The sequence below is a fragment of the Candoia aspera genome, chromosome 10 (assembly GCF_035149785.1).
Source record: "Candoia aspera isolate rCanAsp1 chromosome 10, rCanAsp1.hap2, whole genome shotgun sequence".
NCBI lineage: Eukaryota > Metazoa > Chordata > Lepidosauria > Squamata > Boidae > Candoia > Candoia aspera.
Window position 1 is genome coordinate 1,099,331 of NC_086162.1, and position 24,036 is coordinate 1,123,366.

General features: G+C 47.1%; 1 protein-coding gene across 1 annotated transcript in view; it reads left to right on the forward strand.

The window, feature by feature from the left end:
* GNL2 (G protein nucleolar 2) overlaps positions 1–21,057 on the forward strand; it is a 329,965-nt gene extending 308,908 nt beyond the window's left edge. The window contains exon 17 of the mRNA XM_063311704.1: positions 21,039–21,057. The gene's annotated coding sequence lies outside the window, so the exon portion shown is untranslated. The remainder of the gene's footprint in view (positions 1–21,038) is intronic.
* Positions 21,058–24,036: the final 2,979 nt, after the last annotated feature.

Genomic DNA, 24,036 nt, shown 5'->3' on the forward strand with positions numbered 1-24,036 from the left:
GATAGGGATTGCCAATGGTGGTAGCAAATTTTGTCAGCATTTTTTTTACCGCTTCCAGGATGGGAGACAGCACTTCAGGTCAGTCATGGGGAAGAGCCCTGAATCCAATTTTGCCTAACAGCAATAATCTCTAAAAACATTTATGTATTTATTTGTTTGTTTGTTTGAATTTATTAGCCACTCAACTGCAATATAATAATCCTTTTTTGTACCTTATTTTCACGAAGATGCCTATTTTTGTACACACTTGACCTCGTATGGGAATTTTCATGCACATTTTTAACTGGAAAATTGCATGGCAAAGTGAGGAAAAGAATAGATATAAATGACTCCTTAGTTCAGACACTGATTCATTAAGGTTAGAGTTTTTCCTCATCTCCCTCTAAAGGTGATGTTTTCACAGATCTCAAATCTGCAGTGGGTATGATTTTGCACAGACGAAATGCCACAGCTGCAGAGATGCTCTGATATTAACCCTAACAAAGACAATTTCTCCTACAGCCGTTCTGTCTGTTTCTTCCTCAGGGATGGCTAGAAGAAGGGTGGGAAAGGACGGCAGATCTACCATGGATTTCTGCCAGAGCTGCCGGAACATTGTCTGATGTCATCTGTACTCTGCCCTCCCAGGAGTCAGCGAGGAGACGTCCCTGCGGCTCCCATGGGGGATTCTTCTGAACAAGAGCCCTTCCTTCGGTTGCATAGCCAGGGGAATGGCACTTTATGTAGCAGAAAACTTCAGGTTGTCAGAGCATATTCCAAGGAGCTTTGATCTGAACGGGATTGTTATAAATTCTGCAAGGGACAATGAAAAATGGAAAGGGAGGAACTATTCAAAGCATTTAGAGCCTGGCTGTTGTGAAATTTGCTGGTCAGGATTTATTTGGGTGTAGCCGAGTCCCACTCCAGATGCCTGGGATCACATGACAGAAATCTGGTATCAGCAACATTCCAGTGAAACAGACAGTGATGTTGGGTACCAATCAGTCAAATCTTCATTTGGTTGTGTTCATGAAACCTAGAGGAGTGAGTGGTCTGGGGCACTTTAAGAAGCCATCCTTATAATACTGTTTTAGATCCACAAACTGATTCTGAAAGTCAGCCCCTTCCAGGATGAAATCTACACCCTTGGAATCCACAGGGATAGATTCGGAATGCAGAATATGTTCACCTTCCTTCAGGGCCTTGCCTGTTCTTTTGTCTCTGGCGATGGAAATCTTGGGGTTGGGGGGTGGCTTCCCCAGGACTGAGCCATAGATGTTTAGCAACTTATAATTCAAATGTGGAATAGAACTCAGCACATTTAAAGCTTATGTAACTATTCCTTTGGGGGAATATGACAAAAATGAATTTAATCCACATTCTTTAGATACTTCATGAAAGTGACAGGACTGCAAAAGGCCAACAGGCAAGACTGATGAAAGAACCCTCCAAAAGATTTCCAGGAAGAATGAATTATCCCAGCATGGGCTTGATAAATCACCAGCTAATCCCCTCTCTTCTGGATGCTTAGATCCATCAAGCCCAAGTGTCTGGATCTCTTTCTCAGGGCTCTGCTGCAATCCACACTGAACCAGGTGCCAAGTATCAGGTTCAAAGCAGGAGGCAGAACTGAACAAGCTGCCAGCCAGTGCCAAAAAATTACCAAGGGTACATTAACAACTTAGAGTCCATGGAAACTGTGTTGCTGAAACAAAGCTTAGCTGCAAGATGAAACCCCTCTTGTTGACTAGGGGTGTCCATCTGCAGGGACCATTTAAGCTGCACTTGTCCTGAACTCAAGCCGGCTGGACTCTGAAGCAGTTTCAGAAACTCCTGCTGGGACAGAGGTGCTTGGGTAGTTGCCTGCCAGGTATTCCCTCTGGACTGCAGCCCATATCCTCCCACCTGCTGCTGGGCACACCCATCTTCCTGTTCCAAGAGAGCAGTTGCTTCTTGCCTTCCTTCCTGTGGGCACAGATCTTGGTGGGTGTGGGTGTGCACTTGCTCGTACAGTTAAAGCATCAAAATGCAGGACAACAAGCAGCTTAAAAAATCCCTTCCTGCTGCCCGTTTGCTTTCCAATGTCACACTGCAGAGGCTGGACTAGTTGATCCTTGTGGTCCCATCCACTGCAGTTCTACGAACCTAGGAATTTATGACTTATGAATGCTGTACTAGCACAACGGTTAGAACGCTCACCTTTAAACAGAAGAATGCTGCTTTGAAACCTTTCCCTCTTTCCCTCCGCTTTTAAAAATCAAACCAATTGGTGCATCATTGCACTCCTTTTCCAGCCACTCAAGGTAGAAGCGGTTCACCCGTAGCTCCCACAGAGCCCAGATAACCCGTGGGCTATTTGGGAAAGGGGTGTGAAGCCCCTTCAGCCCAGGGGACTGGGAAATAAGGGCAGAGAGCGTTCAGGGTTTACTTGGTGTCCCCTCTTTCCCTACCCTTCTGCCTAATTTTTGTCTAAAAGAGGGCTAATTGGAGATCCCCATTCTGCTTCTTCCCCCCAGGCACACAAGGATAGAGCACCTGCTGCTGGGCCTTCCTCTCATGGGAAGTGGGAAGCTAGACACTAGTCTTGCCGATCCCTGTGGTGTATTTCCTGTAATTGCCTGAAGTATACAATTTCCCCATTGCCTGAAAAATACAGTTATGGCAGGAAACAGGCATTAAAGATTCAGTTCGAGGGAGATGAATCACTTGTGATAAAAAGGCTGACCTTCTGTAACCCTGACTGACTCTCTCCTTGCAGCTGCAAGACCACATCAAACTGCACAGCCATGTGAAAAGCATTTCATGGGCTGTGGGTCATCTATAGTTAAGCCAGAGGGCCAAGCACATCCTCAGTTCTTTGCCGGAGACTGCAATCTCTGTCTGTCCAGGTCCTTGGGAAGCTGGACCTCCTGCCTTGCTTATGCTCAGTTAAACCAGAAGTGGAGAGAAGAACCAGGCACTGGTGGAGACGAAATGCCTGACCCCATCAACTTGAGCCAGTAAGAAGTAGGGATTGGGAGGAGTGAAAATGGCTAACCCTGATTAAGAAAGAAATCAACAGCTGTCACCAGGAGAAAGCTTTCTTGAACCAGCTTTGGAAATGGTGAGAGTTCTGAGTGAAGCCAATTTAGTGGCCTGCTGGAACCACTGAAATGGAGCAGAGCTTAACACAGCTGCGAAGCTGTCCACAGAAAAAGAATATTATCTTAGATAGCTTTAATGAGCATGCCAGAGAAATACAGGTTATCGATCTTACACACTCAGCCCTCCCAAGCATAAAGAATCACACGCTTAGACAGATTAGGTTAAGATAAGTAAAACGAGTTTTACTGACTTTATTGTTGCTTCTGTTACATCCATCTTGGTGGAAAAGATGAAGTTCCTTTGTTCTTCTTTTCTTTCTAAATACTTAGTTTTGCCCTAAACCCTCAGCCCTATTTGCTGCCAAGGTGGAAGAAAGGGGCAGAAGCCTTCATCAAGGCCTGAGCACATGGCCCTGATGAATGGAGAGCAGAGCAGCATGCTTGCTTCTCCCTGAAGAAGAAAGAAGAGAGAAAGAGGAAGTGGGAGTGGCAACAAACAGCTTCCTCTGAGTTGCATTGTGGGACAACTCAATTTACATGCTAATTCACATGCTAATGAGGCATGCTGGATTTGCCAGGACTTCCAGCACTGAGCACCTGTCACCTGAATGAGGTTGTCAGCCTTCCTGCTTCACCTGAATGGTCTTGCCTTCAAATCTGGCTTGAGCACAGCAGAGGAATGGGTGCATGTTTCCTTTGTCCACCTCACATTGGAGGCAGCTTTACCTGCACCAAGCAGCCAGCAAAAGAACAAGACCTCCTACAGCAGAAGTGTTGCTGGCTCTGAAGTGCAGCAGCTGGGACTGCGCTGTTAGTGTTGCCACTGCAACTGGCAACAACCATCCCGTGTGGCTGGGGAAGCAGGGGCACCACTGCACAGGCTCCCCTGTGGAACTGCAGAGGGTGACACCCGCAGGTGCCCAAGCCGTGAGGCCTGAGCAGAGAAAGGCTCAGGCTATTGGGCTGGCTGCCACAAGTTCCAGTGTGGAGTTCACTGAGACAGAGGCAATGCAGCCTGGGGTTCGGGGCCCATGCCCCAAGTGTACTGCAGAGCCCATGCTACTTATCCTGCCCCTCTTTTGTATGGGAAGCTGTGCTATCGCCAGTGGACGTGGCCGAATCCTGTCTGCGTCATGCCAGTGAAGCAGAGAGTGAGGGAAAGCAGGGCGAGGCCTGGTCTCCAGTCTTGGCTGTGCTTCACGAGGGCAAAGCGGCTCTTGCTGAGCCCCTTGAGATGGTTGAGAGAGGAGCAGGGAGAGCAGCAAGAGGCTTTTCTCAGATTATTTCCATGAAGGTTGTTGATCAGCAAGTCCCTTCATGCAGTTTCCCTCATCAACATTTGCTGACGTTCTCTTTTTTTCTTTTCGATGTGCTAAATATAAGCCAGTGAATGCATAAAGAAACCAGCGAATCAGCACATAACACACTTGGTGGTAGTAGCAGAAGGATGGATGGATGGATGGATGGATGGAGATAGATGATAGATGATAGATGATAGATGATAGATGATAGATGATAGATGATAGATGATAGATAGATAGATAGATAGATAGATAGATAGATAGATAGATAGATAGATAGATATAGATAGATGATGGATAGATGATAGATAGAGAGAGAGATGGATCCACTCCAGCCCTGTGCAACTGGTCATTAGAACAGTTGGGTAACATTAAGAAATGGGGCTTTCCTTTTTGGGTGAGAATGTTCAGGTTGTAAACCTGCAGTGGTGACTGCGTGTTGCAGCTACCAGGCACTCTGGAATCCTTTTGCATGAGGGCAGAAACTGCAGCCTTGTTCCTTACACACCATCATCAAAGTAAGGGCTCAACCTGAAAGGGATCTGTTTATTAGGGCTGGCTAAAGCTTCGATTCATAGATCTGATTTGAAACTGATGTGATTGGATTTCCAAGTTGAATTAAACTAGACGACCTCAAATTAATTCAATGATCTTTCCAAATTACCACAAATCAAATCACTGATTTAAATCAAAGTTATAATCAGACTGATTCATTCAAGTTGAATGGGGGAGATCTGCACACTGCTATTATTTATAATATACTGCTGCCGATATGGCAGGATTGGTGGCAGATTCAGCAGGGCTGATGGAACAAGGTAAGAGCCAGAAGCAAGCCGTAGTTTGTGGCTACCTGCAACTTTACATCATGAGAGTGTTTGACTGACATGGCCCCCTCCTTCCTTCCTTCCTTCCTTCCTTCCTTCCTTCCTTCCTTCCTTCCTTCCTTCCTTCCTTCCTTCCTTCCTTCCTTCCTTCCTTCCTTCCTTCCTTCCTCGGTGACAATAGGCTCTCCCTCAAGTTGAAGTCCACCGATTTTGCAGTTTGTGCTCATTTGTGGCCGTTCCACCTGCAGCCTCATCTAGGCTAGACGGGTGGGACTGCCAAGGAATAAAGTTCAAAAGCAGCAGCAAAGCCGGGAGAGATCTAATGGTTGGCTGGTCCAGTAGCAGTGAAATTTGAAATGTGCTGGGGGGAGGGGTGACTCGGATCCTAAGTCCCCTCCCCAGCAGTGAAAGAGGCCAGAATACTCTGCAGCATCACATGGTACATGTACATGATGTTTAGCCGATAACGGTTTTGTGTTGTTGCTGTTATACAGGTTATCATTAAATTTAACCTGCTTTTATTTGTATATAGTTTTCTTTTAAATCTAGTGAATGTTTTGTGAGTGGAATCAAGTAGGTTCAGTTGAATATTTTATTTTCCAGCTTCCGAATTCTTTTGTGTAGTCACGATCACTCTAGACTTTTCATATTAAGCAGGAAGGAGCATATATGTTGTTCATTGTTCCCACCCGAAAAGTCTGTATAATCAAAAGTGGCAGACACTTTTGTGAGTTTGAGTGGCAGAGCGAAATAGTGAAAACAATAAAGTAAACTCTGAGATGAGGAAAGGCAGTTAGCCAGAGGAAGAGGTGCCAACACCTTTCTTCATAGAAAGACACAGGAGATTGAACATTCACTCTGGTTTCAGCCTCTTCATCTCTTCAGCATGGAACAGATTTCCCTCATAGTTGAGGATGTTTTTGTACAGAGTTTTCCCAGGTGCAACAAGCAATATTTTATTTGCAGATGAAACGAAGGTAGCAAGTGCTGATTTAGTGACCCTTTTAAGTGCTTGAAATGCCTTTTTTACTTGCAAGTTGCTATCCAGGTCCTTGGGAATTCTGCATTTGTTAGTGAAGCTTTTTATTGGCTAATTGTACATCACTTGGATGACTGTCAAAAAACTGTTCTGGAAAGAATCAAGTTTATCAAGATTATGATTAATCTCCATCATCAGCCATTTCTTAAATCTGCAAGTCTTACTGCTTTTGATCCTCTTTGCAATATGGACATTACTTTTTTTAAACTGAAATTAAAAATCTATTGTACATTAATTGAAATGATTTCTTGTGTACTAGAACTGAATGAAGCTAGCTCTCTTTCAGCAGGAATTTGTTCATTTATTTATATTTCAGTACTACTATTGGGGGGGGGTGTGTGTGCTAGTCCCATAAAGAAAATTCCCCAGGCAGAGGTGGCTTTGTACTATGGCCCAGTTCCCAAAACATTCTAACTTGGATTAATGAGGGATATTATTGAACAGGGTTAAATCTGTCCCCAAACAAACCCAGTGTCATGTTCACTGTTTCAAGGTAGTTTATACATCGTAACGTTTCACATGCCATGGCGCTGACGCACATTTCTGTTTGGGAGGGAGCTGCTGTGAGACCTTGTACCAAGCTCTGTATGTGAAATCAGGACAATGGAATGTGTTTGGGTTATTTTCTCTGCTCAAGGATTTTTCCTGCAGACCATCAGAAACCGTTAGGAGCACCTGGGATTGTGGACTTGAGAAGATTCTATGGGGGGAGGGATTCATTTGCACCGAGGATTTTTAGTTTGAATTTGGTGCACTTTCATCATTCTCAGCTTTCTCTGTGATCCTGCATGGTGTTCTTTAATAAATCAGATATCTTTGAATTCCTACTTATGAGTCTGATGATGTTTTAGAATAGGCAACCATTACACCCAGTCAAATAGAGGGCTACACTAACCCCATTCAGCATGTCATGCTGCAGGAACCCAAAGCATGTGTATTCTTAGTCCTCCAAGAAAAAAAGGTGAAAAGAAAGAACAGCTGAAACTGAAATTATTCTGTTTGCCACTTTGAAATGCAACGGTAGAGCCCTGTCAGCCTCTGACCTTGCTGCCTTCCCCTGCCAGACTGCTGGGACAAGTGCCTTGAGGGAGCCTTTGTTTTGTTTTGTTTATTTTTTTTATTGCTCACATTTATATGGCCTCCCATCTCAAACAAGGCAACTCTAGGTGGTATACAATATCACCAGCAATGAAAGCCAAAAGGAAAGGCCCTCACACACCCCATGAGCTCCAAAGACAAATAATAATCTCCCTTTGGGGGAGATGGGCGGTGACAAAATTTGAAATATAAACAAACAAACAATGGCACTCCCAGAGAAATACAGCTACGGCACCCACAGACAAAAGCGCCCTGAGATCGTGCTCTGGAAAGCCCACCAGCAGCTGCCAGTCTTACTTGGAGAAGGTGCTTCCCGTGATGCCTGCAGCCACCCCTGATGAGGACCAAACAGGCAAAGCACTTGATTACCAACTCTCTGCTCTCTATTCTCTTAGGACAACACAAACAAGAAATCCCCTGGTCTCTTAGAATATTGCATCCCTCTCTGAACACCACACTTGAAGAAGGTAACGAAGGAAGCCAACGGTGAGGAATGGTGGGAGGTGTTGAGAATGTTTGGCCTGAGAAGAAAACACTGTGGGGACACATGAGACCTGTCTTCAAGGACCTGAAGGATGGTTGTGTAGGGCAGAATTGTTTAGAGCTGTCCCAGAAGATTGGAGAAGAAAGAGTGGGCTTAAATGACAAAGAAGTAGATTTTGGTTGGACATGAGGAAGAATTTCTTACCAGTGAGAGGTATTCAGCAATGGAACCAACTGCCTCAGAGGTCATGGACTCTTCTTCTTCTCTATTGGACAAGCTACAGTAGTGGATTCCTGTTCTGGGCAGGGGTTGAATTCGGTGATTTCAAAGGTACCTTCCAACCTTTACAGGCTAATCTATAATTCCATGAAAATAGGAGGTGACTAGGGAGAGGCGCAGGGTTGGCTGCTTTGTTTTCTGAGGTCTGCCAGCTCTGCTTTACATCCTGAGAGCCGGAGATGGGCCTCCTGCTGTCTCCCTCTTGGTTGGCCTTATTCCCCCTCATCCAATGTACTGCAGGGTAGGGATGCTTGCCTTCTTTATGGCTGTGTCTCCCCCTCGTGAAAGGCATTGCTTCCCTTGCAAGAAGGGTTGTGATTTCCTTTCCCTTGTGGTCTACATTGGAGTGCTGGTCTGAGAGCAGCAATGGTGCTTCATGGTGCTTTATGCTGGAGTTCAGGAATAAGACACACTCACTGCAGAAGCCTCCAAGCAAACCCCTCCCCAGCTCCTTCCACCCTCCTTCCTCTTCCAGAACAGCAAGCGCCAGTTGCTTTCCTTCCCATGGGAAGCTGTCTGTGGACAAGTGGCTTCCCTTTACAGAGCTACCCTTATCGACTCTCCCTGTTATGCAACACTTTTGTCACAGCAATTCACCAGCACCCGAGTGGACCCTTTAAACAAAGAAGAGGGAAAGAGGTTCAGTGGTTCCCTGGTCCATTAATAATAATAATAATAATAATAATAATAATAATAAATCCAGAATTTCATTGGTGAACCTAATAGATCTCTTTCATGTGTACCCAACTCTCACCAGCTGCTGTTGTTTAATTTTTCACTGGAACCCCACTCCCCCACATGTGCAGGGAACCATGGTACTGGTCTTGTCATGTACATAAGAAGCCACATTAGGCCTGAGATGCACTTCAGGACAAGGCACATGGGAAGGCCCCTTCTGAAGGAGGCAGCCCAGCAGCCCAGGATGAAATCACCACAGAGATGGGCAATCAGTGACTAGTGGGGAGGGGCATCCCCACCATACCACAGACTACTAAATTGTAGCTGAGGCCTTGCCAACCAAGCTGTAAAGCAGAGGAGAGGGAATGCCTGAGAAACACCGCTTCTGACTCATGGCAAGAAAAGAGAGGCTTGCCGTGGGCGTGGGGCAGGCTGAGGGTGCTATGCATTCCTGCCATTGAGAAGCAGTTAGTGGGTTGTCCTGCTGGGACAAGACCATTCCCTCAAACCATATGCCCTTTGTTTATGAAAGCGGGGCATCCGTGAAGATGGGGACAATTATCCAGGTTAATTATTAAGCTTTATATTGTGAGTTGCCTAAGAACACTTTAGCAAATTGAGCAATCTTTTTTTTTTGCTTGAGCAAATTAAAATAGGAGAAACAAAAGTGTGTTGCACCTTCTGCACACTCCCAGTAGACTCTTCACACAGCAGCTATCCTTGGTGCTGAATTCATTTTCCTTTCTCTAATAGGGCACTGAATACCCTGTCAGGGATAGAAGGCAGCCAAGCATGGCTGGAAGGATGCAGCTAAGAATCAGGTGTAATAGCGAAACAACTATAACGGATGAGCTGGGGATAAAGTGGTTGGGTGGTATTCAAATAAAGAGACTCAAAGATACATAACTGGAGAACAAAGGAAGAAAAATGGGAAGATCAAATTGATGAAGCAAATCTGGGCTTAACATTGAAGAAAAAATAATTCAGGCAGCAGAAAATGAAGTATTTCCAGTGGAAGTTAGTTTAAGCTGAAGGTTGCTACAGGAGCCAGTCAGATTTACTGAAAGGAAGCATGAGGAATGGAAAATGTTCTCTAAGAGTCAGTAATACTTCTAATGTTGAGGGGATAATAATATAATAATGTGCATCTCTATTTACGGTAGCATTTTATTAAAAACAAAACAAAACATGGAATTTCCATACTTTCTGAGGCCTCTTCCAGTGCTGTCAATGAGCTACTGAACATGCACAGACCACCTTCTGCTGGCAACTGGAAATGCTAAAGGAGGACCCCGAAGCAATGTGAAGTGAGGCAACCTAGAAGTATTTAGAAGCAGGGGGCATGCTGACTCACCAAGCCCTTCTAAAGAGGGCAACATCTTCACACATCCCTAACAGATGCACACAGAGCAGTTCTTAACACTTTTCTCAAAAGCACGGATTTTGTAAACGTTTAAACAAAAAATTACAAGATTTCAATTCAATACATATGTGTATATGCTACCAGGAGTTATCAGAGAGTGCATTTTCACTAGTTAACTGAGGATTCCTGTATAATTAATTAATTTATTTATCCAATTTATATGGCTACCCATCTATCCCAGAAACTATGGGTGGCAATATGAAGTGATACAGAAGGATGCATTCCAAGTCTGATGGACTGCACATTCTTCATAATGCTCAGTCCACAAAATGCAAGTTGAGTAAATTTCCAGTTGGCAGACAAGGGAAACATTGTCATTTGCTATGATGACCTGAGCTGCCCCTCGACCTCATGCTGTCCAACTTTTCCTCATTACAGTCAGTGCAACATGTGAAAAGTTTGAAACTTTCTCCATCCAAACACCGTCCATCACAAGGATATCCCCTGTGGACCGGCATCATGTCCACTCTGGGTATCTTCAGAAGCAGGTTCCAAATGAAGCACAAAGTGTTTTTAGAGTGACTGGAAAAATGATGGCATTAAAGGAGGAGGAGCAGGTGGAAGAGGAAGTTTGTTATTACTCCATATTTAAACTAAAGGTGTATTAACAAAGGTGGCTCATACTGAAGCTCTGTCACCAGAGAGTTATATTGATGTGCAGAAGATCACCATGGCAACATGCTGATATGTCCTGAATAGCGTAGAAGGGAAGTCAGGCTTGGACATCTCAGACTCCACTTTTGTTCATTAAAACAAATTATCCAGAGGCAAGCCTGTACCACTCCTGTAGCACCTACTTAATGGGCAAAATTCACTGGGCATGTAGCTTTGACTGTACCATAGATTGTAATGTGAAAGTTTATTGGGATCCAATACAAAGAGACAAATCTCTGAAAAACTGAAGTTGTGCGATTCACTAAAGATTTAGTAGTGTGATTTCTATATTAGTGTTTAGGATGCCAAGACTGTCCAGGCAGAGTTCTGGAAGCTGCTGAGCTAGAATGATTTATAGACTCCATTAAAATATCAGTTTAGGGTTAGAAAAACTGCACAGTGCTTCAAGAAAAACGAAGACAAGAGGTCAGATGTGTGCTTGGATTGTCATTCCAAGGATGAGGCTGAGAGCCAACAAAATCAGTCAGAACTTGGACCAGACAGCATGGGACAAAACTGAGCATAGGTTTGCTCTAGGAGGGTTGTGTTCACCTTTGAGGGATGAGTGTTTTCCTCATAGTTTCATCACCAGCAAATGACATAGTGTCATGATCACCGTTGCGATGCTTGTGACATCGCAACAGCTTGCATGACAATACAGGGAAATGGGTCCCTGGCAGATTAAGGCAAAGGCAACTATGAAACACAAAGGAAACAACAGGTGCAGGAAACTAGTAACAACTGAGACCGGCGGCGTGGAAGACAGCGATACAAAGTTGCCAACAAGCAATTGACTAAACAACAAGAGAGGCGCGCCCGAGCTGTCAAAGTATTAAGAGCCTGATTGCCCGGCAATGAATCATTACCGTTCAGGAAGGCGATCAAGGCGATGCCCGGGGCGCAGGGGGGCTGAACGACCTCTCACCTGACAGGGACGAAACCGGTGGGATTCGTGGGACTCACCTGGAATAAGGTGGGGTGGAGCGCTGACCGGTGCGGGCTATTTAAATCCCATTCCGGCGTGCTCCCCTCACTCTCAGCTTTTTAAAGGCATGCACTCTGTTCCTCAATAAAGCCAGAACCTAAGCCTACGCTAGCATCTGTGTCTTTACTGGATCGCAGGCAGAGCCTGACATAAAGCTGAGAGTCTCAAAAATAAACCTCGCCAGTCTCCACCGGGAATTTTTTTTTTTTCTGTGGGAGAAAACCCCGGCGATGACGGAACCGGGGACAGCCATGGAGTCGGCGCTTCACACTGGAGGTGCGAAGGATGCAACGCAAGAGGGGAAGATGACCCGACAGCTGCTAGTCGGCGCACCCGAGATGGGACACGGGCTCCCTCCCTGCCCACACCGCACCCCAGTTCCAGACATGGAGCTCCAGCCCGGACTGGAGAGCCCCGACGGAAGACGAAGTCAGGGGCCAACAACTCTTCACGTGGGACGGCAGAGCAGGATCCTGGACAGGGACATCCTACACCACCTGGAGACTCCACTACCCCCAAACGCCCAAGAGGGGAGTCGCAGGACTGCCGATCGGGCAGCAACCGGCAGCACCGAGGACGGATGACCCTGTCACACCAGACAGGGTCAGAGCCCTGGAAGCCAAGGTACGAGCCCTGGAACACATGCTCCAGTCCATGGCATCGGTGGTGAGCGAGCTCACAAAGACTGCTGCTGCACAGGGGGCAAGAGGGGATCGGGGCACCCTACCCACCCCATCGACAACCACGAGAGGAAGGGGCCAAGAACGGGACTCTTTCGCAGGGCTTCATGGTCCCAACCCAGTGGGGGTCATCCCTAACCACCCACAGGTGGGGGTCTCGCAAGTTGGGGGATTCACCAAGGACTTCCCCGTGAAATTTGATGGAGACCCCATGAACCTGTCATTCTTCCTGACAAACGCCAGGAACTACATGGCCCAGTATGGACATTGCTTCGAGACGGAAGCGTCCAAAATCTCGGCAGTGGCCACAAAACTCAAAGGCAGGGCTGCGGACTGGTACGTCCAGATGTCAGAGTCCGGAGCCCCAGCCCTGGCCACTTTTCACAACTTCCTAGCCGCGCTCAAACAATACTTCGAAGACCCCCTGGCAAAGGAAAGGGCCAAGAGTACCCTTAAAGGACTTCGCCAAGGGAAAAAAGCGATGGCAGACTACGCTCTTGAGTTCAAGGTCCTAGCGGGTAAAATCCCGGAATGGTCTGAGGCCACCTTGATCGACATGTTCAAGGATGGCCTCAACCGTGAGGTGCTACAATGGGCACTCTATAGGGATGACCCAGACTCCCTATACAGGTGGGTTTGTCTGGCCGGAAAGGCTGAGCACGCCCAGCGCACCTTCATGCTAGCAACCACAAACGACAGAACCCCTCCCAGCAGGAGAGGACCAGTCCCACAGATGGGCCCGACCTGGGATGCAGAGTGACAATGGTGGTTTGCCCGTGGGCAATGTGCCAGGTGTGGGAAGACGGGCCACTGGGCAACTGAATGCTTCAAGGACAGGATGACAGATTGCCCACCCAGACCAACACAGAAGGCACCGCACAAGCCGCCCAACACTCCCAGATGGCTGACAGGAGCGCTAGTGACCCCGGACAAGGAAGTGGACACCTACCTTGCAGGGGACGTGGTTGACACCCAGGAGCAGCCGGCGGGAAACACCTCCCACCTGCCCTAAGCAGCGCTGCCAGGCACGTGGTAAAAGAGGGGCGTGACAACCCCAGGGTGAGTGAAGATTGCTCCATCCTGGCAGGGAAAATCAAACTGACTTACGGCTCTAGAGCCATCATGGTCGAAGCTCTGGTGGACTCTGGGTGCTCCAGAAATCTAATCCACCCAGACATTGTCACCGCACTAAAACTGCCCTGCTCCCCCCTCCCTAAACCGCTGGTGTTCCAACAACTCAATGGCTCTACAGCAGGGGGGAGGGGACTGGCCACCCAGGGTACAAGAAAGGTCACCCTGAAAATGGGCACCCACAGGGAGTCCATAGACTTTGTGGTAACCCTGGTGGGGAAGCCCATAGTGGTGCTGGGGATCCCCTGGCTAGCACACCACAACTCTTGCATAAATTGGAGGACCTGCTCTATAGCGTTCAAGGATGGGGTCTACCAAGCACCAACAAAGGAGAAATCCTCCGCTCTGACTGTGGGGAGGGCAGAGATCGTCGACCAAACCCATGCCCCCCCCCCCAGAAGGACTGCCGGAGCAATACTCGGACTTCACAGAAGTATTCGGGGAAGAGGAGGTGGACCAATTACCCCCCCATCGCAAGACGGACTGTGCAATCGAACTGCTCCCGGACGTCCCATTGCCCAAGCCCAAAATCTACCCCATGACCCAGAGGGAATTGGCAGCACTGTGAGAATTTTTCAACAAAAACCTCTCCAGGGGCTTCATCGAACCGGCAAACTCGCCGGTTGGAGCACCCGTCCTATTCCGAGAAAAGAAGGATGGCACCCTGAGACTATGCACAGATTACCGTGGATTAAATTCCGCCTCCTTATCCAACAAATACCCCCTTCCCCTCGTAAAAGACATGCTGGCACACTTGTCAAAGGGAAGGGTGTTTTCCAAACTTGACCTCCGCAAAGCGTACTACCGAATTCGCATCAGGGAGGGGGACGAGTGGAAAATGGCATTCAACTGTCCCTTGGGCTCCTTCCAGTACAAGGTACTGCCTTTCGGTCTTGCGGGGGCCCCGGGGGTCTTCATGCAACTCATCAATGAGGTGCTGCATGAACATCTGTTCAAGGGCGTACTAGTTTACCTAGACGATGTCCTAATCTACACAAGGACTCAGAGGGAACACGAGAGATTAGTGAGACAAGTTCTCACTAAGCTCCAGAAAGCCAAACTCTACGCTAAGCTGTCCAAGTGCGAATTCCACAAGTCGCGATTGGACTACTTAGGGTACAGAATTACAGTACTTAGGGTACTGACAAGGGCATAGAGATGGACCCTGCGAAGGTTCAGGCAGTTTTGAGCTGGGAATGCCCATGCACCAGGCGCCAGCTTCAAAGCTTCCTTGGGTTCACGAACTTCTATAGGTCCTTCACGAGGGGGTTCGTGGAAATTGCCCTGCCCTTAACCGATTTACTAAATACCAAAGGCATCGGGGAGACGTGCAAGGTCAAAAACCCAGGAGCCGTGCTTAATTGGACTCCCAACTGTCAAACTGCTTTTGACAGGCTAAAAGCGCTGTTCACAGTGGAGCCAATCCTGTCCCACCCGGACCCTGAACGGCCTTTTGTGGTGCAGGCAGATGCCTCTGACTTCTCAATTGGGGCCATCCTACTGCAAAAGGATTCCGCTGGAATCCTGAAGCCATGCGCCTATCTCTCTAGGAAATTTTCAGAGACAGAGAGGTGCTGGCATGTGTGGGAAAAGGAAGCCTTTGCAGTTAAAGCAGCACTGGAGGCTTGGCGTCACCTTTTGGAAGGGGCAACTTGCCCATTTGAGGTCTGGACAAACCACCGCAATCTCGAGGCACTCCGTACGCCCCGGCACCTCAGTCCCAAACAGATACGCTGGGCTCAGTTCTTCAGCCAGTTCAAATTCCAGCTGAAGTTCATCCCAGGAAAAAAGAATTTCCTGGCAGATGCACTCTCCCGACTACCCCAGGATGCGGAGCCTATCCCCGACATCGTCGGGACTGTGCTCTCTGACTCCCAGCTGGGTCTGGCAGCTGTCACCCGGGGACGCGCTCGGGGACAGCCTGCCCCCCCCTTGCAAGCAACTCCGGCGCAACCCGCCCCAAGGCGCAGCCAACCACAGATGCCAGGTGGGCTACAGGCAGATTTTATAACAGCAATAAAATCTGACACCTGGCTCCTCACCAACCCTAACAAAGTAACTATAGAACAGGACCTCACATGGGCGGAGGGAAGATTATATGTCCCTGACTCACAAAGACCGATGATCCTTAGCAGATCACATGACAGCAAACAGGCTGGTCACTTCGGGTTCCTGAAAATCCTACACCTAACTCGGCAATAGTTTTGGTGGCCCTCGATGAGGAAGGACGTCAAAATGTATGTGGTGTCCTGCCCGGTGTGTGCAATGGCCAAGCGACCAGCTGGCAAACCCCAGGGGCTGCTGCAACCCGTGGCTGAACCCTCCCACCCTTGGGATGAGATCTCAATGGATTTCATTGTGGACTTACCACCTAGCCAAAAGAAAACGGTCATTTGGGTAGTCAAAGACTACTTCTCAAAACAAGCCCATTTCATCCCCTGCACCTCGATCCCGTCAGCACAACAGCTGGCGAAACTTTTCCTGGTACACATGTACCACCTCCATGGCTGCCCCTCCTGCTTGGTGACCGATAGGGGCACACAATTTACCTCGAGGTTTTGGCGGGCTTTTTTGAAACTGATAGGTACCCAGCAAGCCCTGTCAACCTCCTGGCATCCCCAGACAGATGGATCCACAGAGATCCTTAATGCCACACTGGAGCAATTCCTCTGCTTCTATATAAACTACCACCAGGATGACTGGGTGGACCTACTCCCATTTGCAGAGGTCACATACAACAACGCAATACATCAAAGCATGGGACAAACCCCCTTTGGGGTGGTGTGGGGTCGGGAGTTCATCCCCATCCCTGAGCTACCTCAGCCCCCATCCCCAGCAGTGGCTGCTTTTGATTGGGGTGCGAAACTCGCAGATTCCTGGCCGGTCATCAAGGACACGCTTAAAGAGGTGCAAACCACATACAAACTGCAAGTGGACAAACACCAGCGCCAACAACCAATGTTTCGGGTAGGGGACCTGGTCTACCTATCCACCAGATTCATCAAATCACCGCAACCATCTAAGAAACTGGCCCCCAAATTTATTGGGCCATTCCAAGTGACACAAATCGTGAACCCAGTCACGGTGCGCTTGGACCTGCCCCATAATTTAAAGTGGCTGCACCCGGTGTTCCACTGCAGCTTATTTAAGCCGGCAAGTGACCCTCCCAGTGGCACCCATGCACGCCCCCCCCACCAGTGATGATAGACGGACAGCAACACTTCGAGGTCAAGGAGGTACTAGACTCCCGCAAGCTGCAGGGCTCCCTCCAGTACCTAGTCAAATGGAAACACTTCCCACACCCTGAGTGGGTTGCTGCCCGCGACATCCAGGCTCCCGACCTGATCTGCAACTTCCATACTGCCTATCCCTCCAAACCCTCGGCGATTTCCTAAAGGGGGGCAGTATGTCATGATCACCGTTGCGATGCTTGTGACATTGCAATGGCTCACATGACAATACAGGGAAATGGGTCCCTGGCAGATTAAGGCAAAGGCAACTATGAAACACAAAGGAAAGCAACAGGTGCAGGAAACTAGTAACAACCGAGACCGGCGGCGTGGAAGACAGCGATACAAAGTTGCCAACAAGCAATTGACTAACAACAAGAGAGGCGCGCCTGAGCCGTCAAAGCATTAAGAGCCTGATCGCCCGGCAATGGATCGTTACCATTCAGGAAGGCGATCGAGGCGACGCCCGGGGCGCAGGGGGGCTGAACGACCTCTCACCTGACAGGGACGGAACCGGTGGGACTCGTGGGACTCACCTGGAATAAGGTGGGGTGGAGCGCTGACCGGCGCGGGCTATTTAAATCCCGTTCCGGCGCGCTCCCCTCACTCTCGGCTTTCTAAAGGCATGCACTCTGTTCCTCAATAAAGCCAGAACCTAAGCCTACGCTAGTGTCTATGTCTTTACTGGATCGCAGGCAGAGCCTGGCACATAGAGATAAAGCAGCAATTTTGCTCCACCTTGAAAGAGCAGAACAACCTGCATACTTATTTTATACTTGGGCAAATTAGACTCATAGAATCTGTCAGGCTCCTGAAACCAGCCCCTGCTCATTGCAGGAATTCAAGCTAAAGCCTCTGCTTGAACAGAGCTAGTGAATGGGAGCCCAATATCTCTCTGGATCATTGGTGGCTTGGTTCTATTGTCAAACGAAATGTCTTCACATTTAATCATGATTTGCCTTCCTGTACTTAATGCCACTACTCCACATCCTACATTCCAGAATGTTGGAGAACCTTCTTCTATGTGGCATTCTTCCAGGTGTTTGAAAACTCAGGATGCTGGTCTGGGGACAGGCCTTTGGGAGAGAGAAGAGATAGCAAGGGATGGCGGGCAATCTGGGAAGGTGAATGAAGCCCACAACAATATTAGTCGAGTACCCCAAAAGAGTGCTGATAGGTACAGAATTTAAGAAGTTGATACATCTCATTGGCCAGCTATTCATTGTTAGAAAACCCATCATTCTCCATATATGGAAGTTACAACCTTTGTGCCAAACTAGAGGTAGCTGAAAAGCCATCAAATCTGCAAAGTGCTTTCCAAGCCTGCAAAGTGAGATTTGATTTGCTGCATTTGATGGAGGGATTTGATCAAAGCTTTGAAGCACTCCTTCGGTGTTTTGCGCAGACCTAATACTTGGGGCAGCATCCACTGTATCCTCCTCTGTTTTATCTCCCAAAACAAACTCTAAGGAAGCTGAGGGACAACTCCATCTAATGAGCATTGTGGACTCAAGGGAGTTGATTAGAGAGAGTCAGGAGCATTGAATTTGTTACCCTGCTTCACCACAAAAAAACAGATGACATAAAATCTCAACATTATGCTCCTAGTGATTGTAGAAGAAATGTGACTCATCCAGCTTGCTTACCGTATATATTAATCAGCAAGAAGTGCTGGTCTTCGAAGTTTTACCTGTATCCTCACCTGAGAGAGGAAATCTGATCCCAAATGAGAAATGCATCACAATTTCTGACCACGTTGGTTCATACACAGTGGCACAAACAGTTCCAGCAGTGATTATCTCTGCTGATGGAATACAGTCCAGATTTAGTAGACGTATGGCATCTATTTTTAGAAATAAGAACAAGCTGCCAATTGAGAATCTTGAGTACATCTTTACACAAAAAGAGTTCATCAAGTATTTCTAAGGAGAGATTATAATCACCATGCTCTTCAGAAGGGCAATAAGTTTGTCAGTGACCTTTAATAATGACAAACATGAATATTATTGGCCCTATATTACAATTTTCCAATTATGTACATTTGTTCAGTGATTAGAAACAGATGGGAAAACTGCCCAGATATCTTGGCACAAAGGGTCCCCAGCAGTCCTCTGCAGCCTTTTCAGCACCCTCAGTTCCCCAGGGACATATATCAAGGTGGGGGGAGGGAGGCAGAAGCGGCTGCAGTGGGTCTTAGGGGAGGAAGAGAGCTAATTCCTAGTTTGACCTTCTGGTCACCCCACTTCAGTGCCTGGAGAGAAAGCGAAGCCACTTCAGCTTTTAAGTTAGTTTTATTCAAATGTAAAGATAATAACCAGAGTTTAAATGGAACCTGGGGGTTGTGTTGTTTAACATCCAAAGGTCAAGCCTGTCTTGCAAACAAAGGAAGCTTTAAGCTCAACTCGGAGGGAGAAAAGGGAAGGGTGGTTTTTATATGAAGCCTGGATTTCTGAAGGAGATCTTTGCTGCATAACTTTTCTTGGTAGCCTGAGGTGTCACTGGAAGGAAAGGAAAGCCAGCACCCTCTGCCCCCTTCCTTTTTAGGCTCCTGCTGAGTCTATGGTCATGTGGGCCACCAACTGGATCAACAAGTATGAAAGAAGGAAGGGAGTCCGAATGCCTCTCCTGGGTTCCACGGACTCCGTAGCTATTTACAGAAAGGCTAATGGTACTCACTGAATTCAGAAGAAACAAAAGTGCCCTCACAATATATATCCTGTGTACTTGCTGATCTGTATTGCCAGCAGAAAGACCCCAATCTGCTTTCAGATCTGGTCTACTGCTCTGGTTCAGGCTGAGCTGACAGCAGTCTTTTTCACTCTTCTGACTCCTGACTTAGTTCAGGATGTGTCTGAGCAGGGAAGTTTGTTATGGAGCAAAAGGAGGCTGTACTGCAGACATTTCATTGCCAGACTAGGCATCATCTTCAGTGCACTGAAGATGTTGCCTAGTCTGGCAAAGAAACATCTGCAAGAAAACAACAAGGCTCTGAGTCAAGTTTCCCTACCATTTTGGCTCACCCAGCTGTTCGGGGTCGTATCCTTCTGACGCTGTAAAGCAAAGGAAAGCTGAAGTAAAATTGTAAACACAGTTGCGGTCATGCAATTTTCCAGTTAGTGACTGCTTCATTTAGAGACCAAGTTGCCAGTCCCAGTTGTGGTCACTAAACAAGGACTACCTGTATACTGATTGGAAATGAAAGGAAGTCCTAACAACCAATCATATTTTAACCTGAATATGATCATAGGGTGGTTTCTTTTCATGTGGAAAGAGGGACAAATCAGAGTGGACACTGATGGGACACTCTTGGACACTCTGCAGCCATAGCCGCTACCCAGTGACCCAGGAGCACTGCCAAAGCCAGAAGAACCTCCAGACTAAAAACTTAACAGTTTCAAGTCCTATTTCCCTACCAGAAAAGGCAAACTTTATACTTAATCCTGTTTTTTTACTGACAGTACAGCCTACCTCACATGACCTCATTTTCAGTCCATCACTGCATTTAACATTAATTCACTACTGATCTCCACCAGTCCTGGATTTTTTTAAAAAAGGAATTAGTCCATGGGTGGCTGATACCTCATGCCAAATTCCTAGACAATTATTCTCAGCTGCTTCAGGCAGACATTACAATAGCAGATTAAACTGCTTAGTGTCTGCTGACCAGAGACCAAAGATTTGGACACTACACCGGGGTATCCTCTAGCTAAGATCAAAGCAAACAAATGGCGCTTTGCCATTCCATCCCACAGAGTCATAACAATTTATAGTTTCCAACTCAGAGCAGTTTATCATGGTGGGTGACCTGTGTGTCCCCAGGCCCTCATTTTTCCAAAATATTCCAGATTATGTAATCAAAATGTAGTGGCAAAATTGCTACTTTGCCAGTGAATATTGTCTCCAGCACATAACAGAAGATTCTCAAGAGATCTCCTGGCCCATTTCCCCATACCATTGCTCATTATAGAATTTCAGATGAGCCAAAGACTTGTTGAGAATAGCCAACATGGACTATGAACAGATCTTGTCTGTTCAAAAGACTCCAGACCCTGTAAAATAGAGGTCTGTCCATAACAAAGCAATCAGATCAAATCAAACCAAATCTTAAAACCTGTCATAGATCAGCATAAGGAGGGTGGGGTACAGTCAATTAAAAAGCATAGAAGATAGATCAAAATCTAAAAAAAAATCATGAAAAGCTAGAAGATATAAAAATGTATGTCTTAAAACAGAAAGTATATATAAAAAAGGGATCTAAAGGGGAGGGTAGGAGTATTAGATGAGTATAGGGGAGCATAAAGATTAGTATGGGGAAGACTATATCTATCAAATTACAGCACACTCTAGTATGGTGAACTAGACGCTCATTAAGTCTAGTTTATGGCACAGGTCATCATCCAACAAATTTTAAGCGCTGCTGCAGACAACCTGGCAACACTGTATGTTGTAGCAGGGTTGGTACCTGAAAGCAGCAGGGAGGTGTAGAATTGTCCTATGTGCCCTGGGTATTTCTGCAGTAATGGTGAGATAAGGCTAATACAAATGTCTCTCTATATAAGATAAGGCACTGGAGAAGCACATGCTCCATTGTTTCTATGTGACCAGAGTCACAGGGGCCTTGTCTCTCTTGATGAGGAATCTTCCTGTATTGGCCTTCAGGACAGCTGAGGAGTGGGAATGACAGCGTGCCTGAGTAAAGGCCCTCCAGTGTTTAGGTACTGTGAGTTTAGTTAAGTATGCCATAGGGGAAGCAGAATATTTGTTGGTTTCACCAGCAGTAAAGGTTGGGGTCCTGGCTAGGTCCAGTTGGTGCTCTGTGTCTGCTACATGCTGCTTAATGAGTGCTTGGCCTGATCATATCCCATGCTGAGTAGAAAATCTGGAGGGAAGCCCAAGGATGAGATTTTAGTTGCCACTGCCTGTTTCCATGTGGATTGATAATCATCACTCATAGTTAATGGGACAAGGCCAAGAGGAAAAAAAGGATAGTTTGAGCCAATAGTTGAGTATGGTCACCCACACCCTAGCCTCCACTTTCATGACCTGTCTCTAGTCTCAAGGTGGCATTAGAGACACATTTTGGGACTTGAAGGGATGATCTTAGAAACTTGGATTGTACAAGTTCTAATGGTGCAGAATTGGAGAAGGGGCCCAGCTGGGCATCATAAAGCAGTTGTATTGGCTTGGCTTCAAATACTTTGAGTGCTACCTCAAAGTGGCCACCTCTTGTCTTAAGGAATTTAAGGGTGGTAGATGAGCTCCTCTGTGCATTTTCAGCAACAAAGTCCCAGTGGGCTTTCCTACTATCAGCAGAATGAAGGACTACCCCCAGGTATCGGAAACAGGAGACATGCTCAATCTTGTGGCCATGTATGCTCCAGGGGTGATTCTTGGGCCTTTGGGCAAATGCCATGATTTTAACTTCTGATAACTGAGTTCTAGCTGGTCTTCCTTGCAGTACCGTGTTAGTGTGCTCAGTGCTTTTTAAGGCCAATAGGTGTTCTTGAGAGTATTGTTGCATCATCTGTATAGAGTAGAACAGAGATGTGTCTTCCAGCAAGTTTTGGGGAGTGAAAGTTTGTGTTGTGAAGATGGCCCACCATGGAGTTGATGTAGAAATTGAGTAAGAGTGGGGCCAATATGTAGCCTTGCTCAACGCTTTTCTCAGTTTCAGTGGCACTGGTGAGATGGCCCTAGGGTTACATCTTACTTTGAGTGAGATACCTTCATGTAGCATACGTATTAAATGAAGTAGATGTTGGTCAATCCAGGATGCCTCCAGTTTTTCCCACAATTCAGCTCAGGATATGGAATCAAATGCTGCTTTGAAGTGGCATAAAGGGAGGTTGAGTTGTAGGAGGAATATTTTTCGATAAGATGATGGAGTACTAGGCATTGATCAATGGTGGATCGGCCTTCCCTAAAGACACCATGCTCCTCTGCAGTATGTTTTCCTGTTCCAGCCAGTCCTGGAATTTCCACTGTAGGTGCCTTGCATAGAGTTTTCTGATTGTATTGAGGAGGTCTGTACTTAGCAGGATTATTCTTTTTCCTTTTTTTATATATAGAGACAATGATCGCAAGCCCCCAGTCCTCGGGGACTCGGCCACAGATGTCGATGCAGACAACAAGTGAGGCCAGAGTGGAGGCCCAGAAGTCCAAGTTGTTTTTAATGGCCTCTGGAGGGTTTAGGTCTTCTGCTGGGGCCTTCCCTGGTCTCAGCTCTGCAACAAGGTTCTTGATCTCTGCCACTGTCACTGGTGCCCACATTGGCAGAAGTTCTGTAGTTTGGCCAGAGAGTCCATTTGCAACAGAGATGTCCCTGTAGGGTTTCTGAAAGAAGGAGGCTGAGTCTTGGGATCTGACTGCCTGAATGAGTTGTGCCAGTTGCTTTTCGTGGATTCCTTTTTCTGGAGTGCCAGTGGTTGTTTGTAGTAGCTCTTCTGCTGGAGAGGTCCAGTGCAGCTCCTGGTGCAGTACTGGATACATCAGCCTGGTAAATGGCAGCAAGATGTTCTCTGGCATTAAGACAGTCCTTGTCAAACCGTGGCTTGGAATGGTGCTGTTGTTGCCTCAAGGGTGCACTGTTATTGTGGGTTAGGTGCTGGTGGAGCTCTTTGGTGAGGGTGTTACAGTTTTCCAGGAGTGCATCAGGGGACTCAGCTGATGTCAGGGCAGACTGAAGGGTCTGGAGGTGATCTGAGGCCAGTAGCTCAGTTACCCTTTGATCTAGATGGCGGGGGCGGGGGGAGTCCACTTGGCTTGGCAGTGCTTTTTTCCGGCTGGCATTAGAAAGGATCAGTAGCAATCCTCAGTGTGTGTTTCTTGAGTGAAGATATTTAACTGGAGCAGGACTGGGAGGTGATTGCTGTTAAACATAGGGATAACCTCTAGGGTCTTTGCATAAGGGAAAAAGGCCCTGGAGACAATGATATAGTCAATAGCACTCATTATGGAGCCAGATAGGTAGGTGAATTCAGCTGGATGGTCACTTTCAAGGGCACCGTTTAAAACATGAAGGTTTAGCCTGAAGGCTGTTTGACCCTAGGAGAGGCCTTGTTGTTTATTCGTTTAGTCGCTTCCGACTCTTCGTGACTTCATGGAACAGCCCACGCCAGAGCTTCCTGTCAGTCGTCAACACCCCCAGCTCTCCCAGGGACGAGTCCAT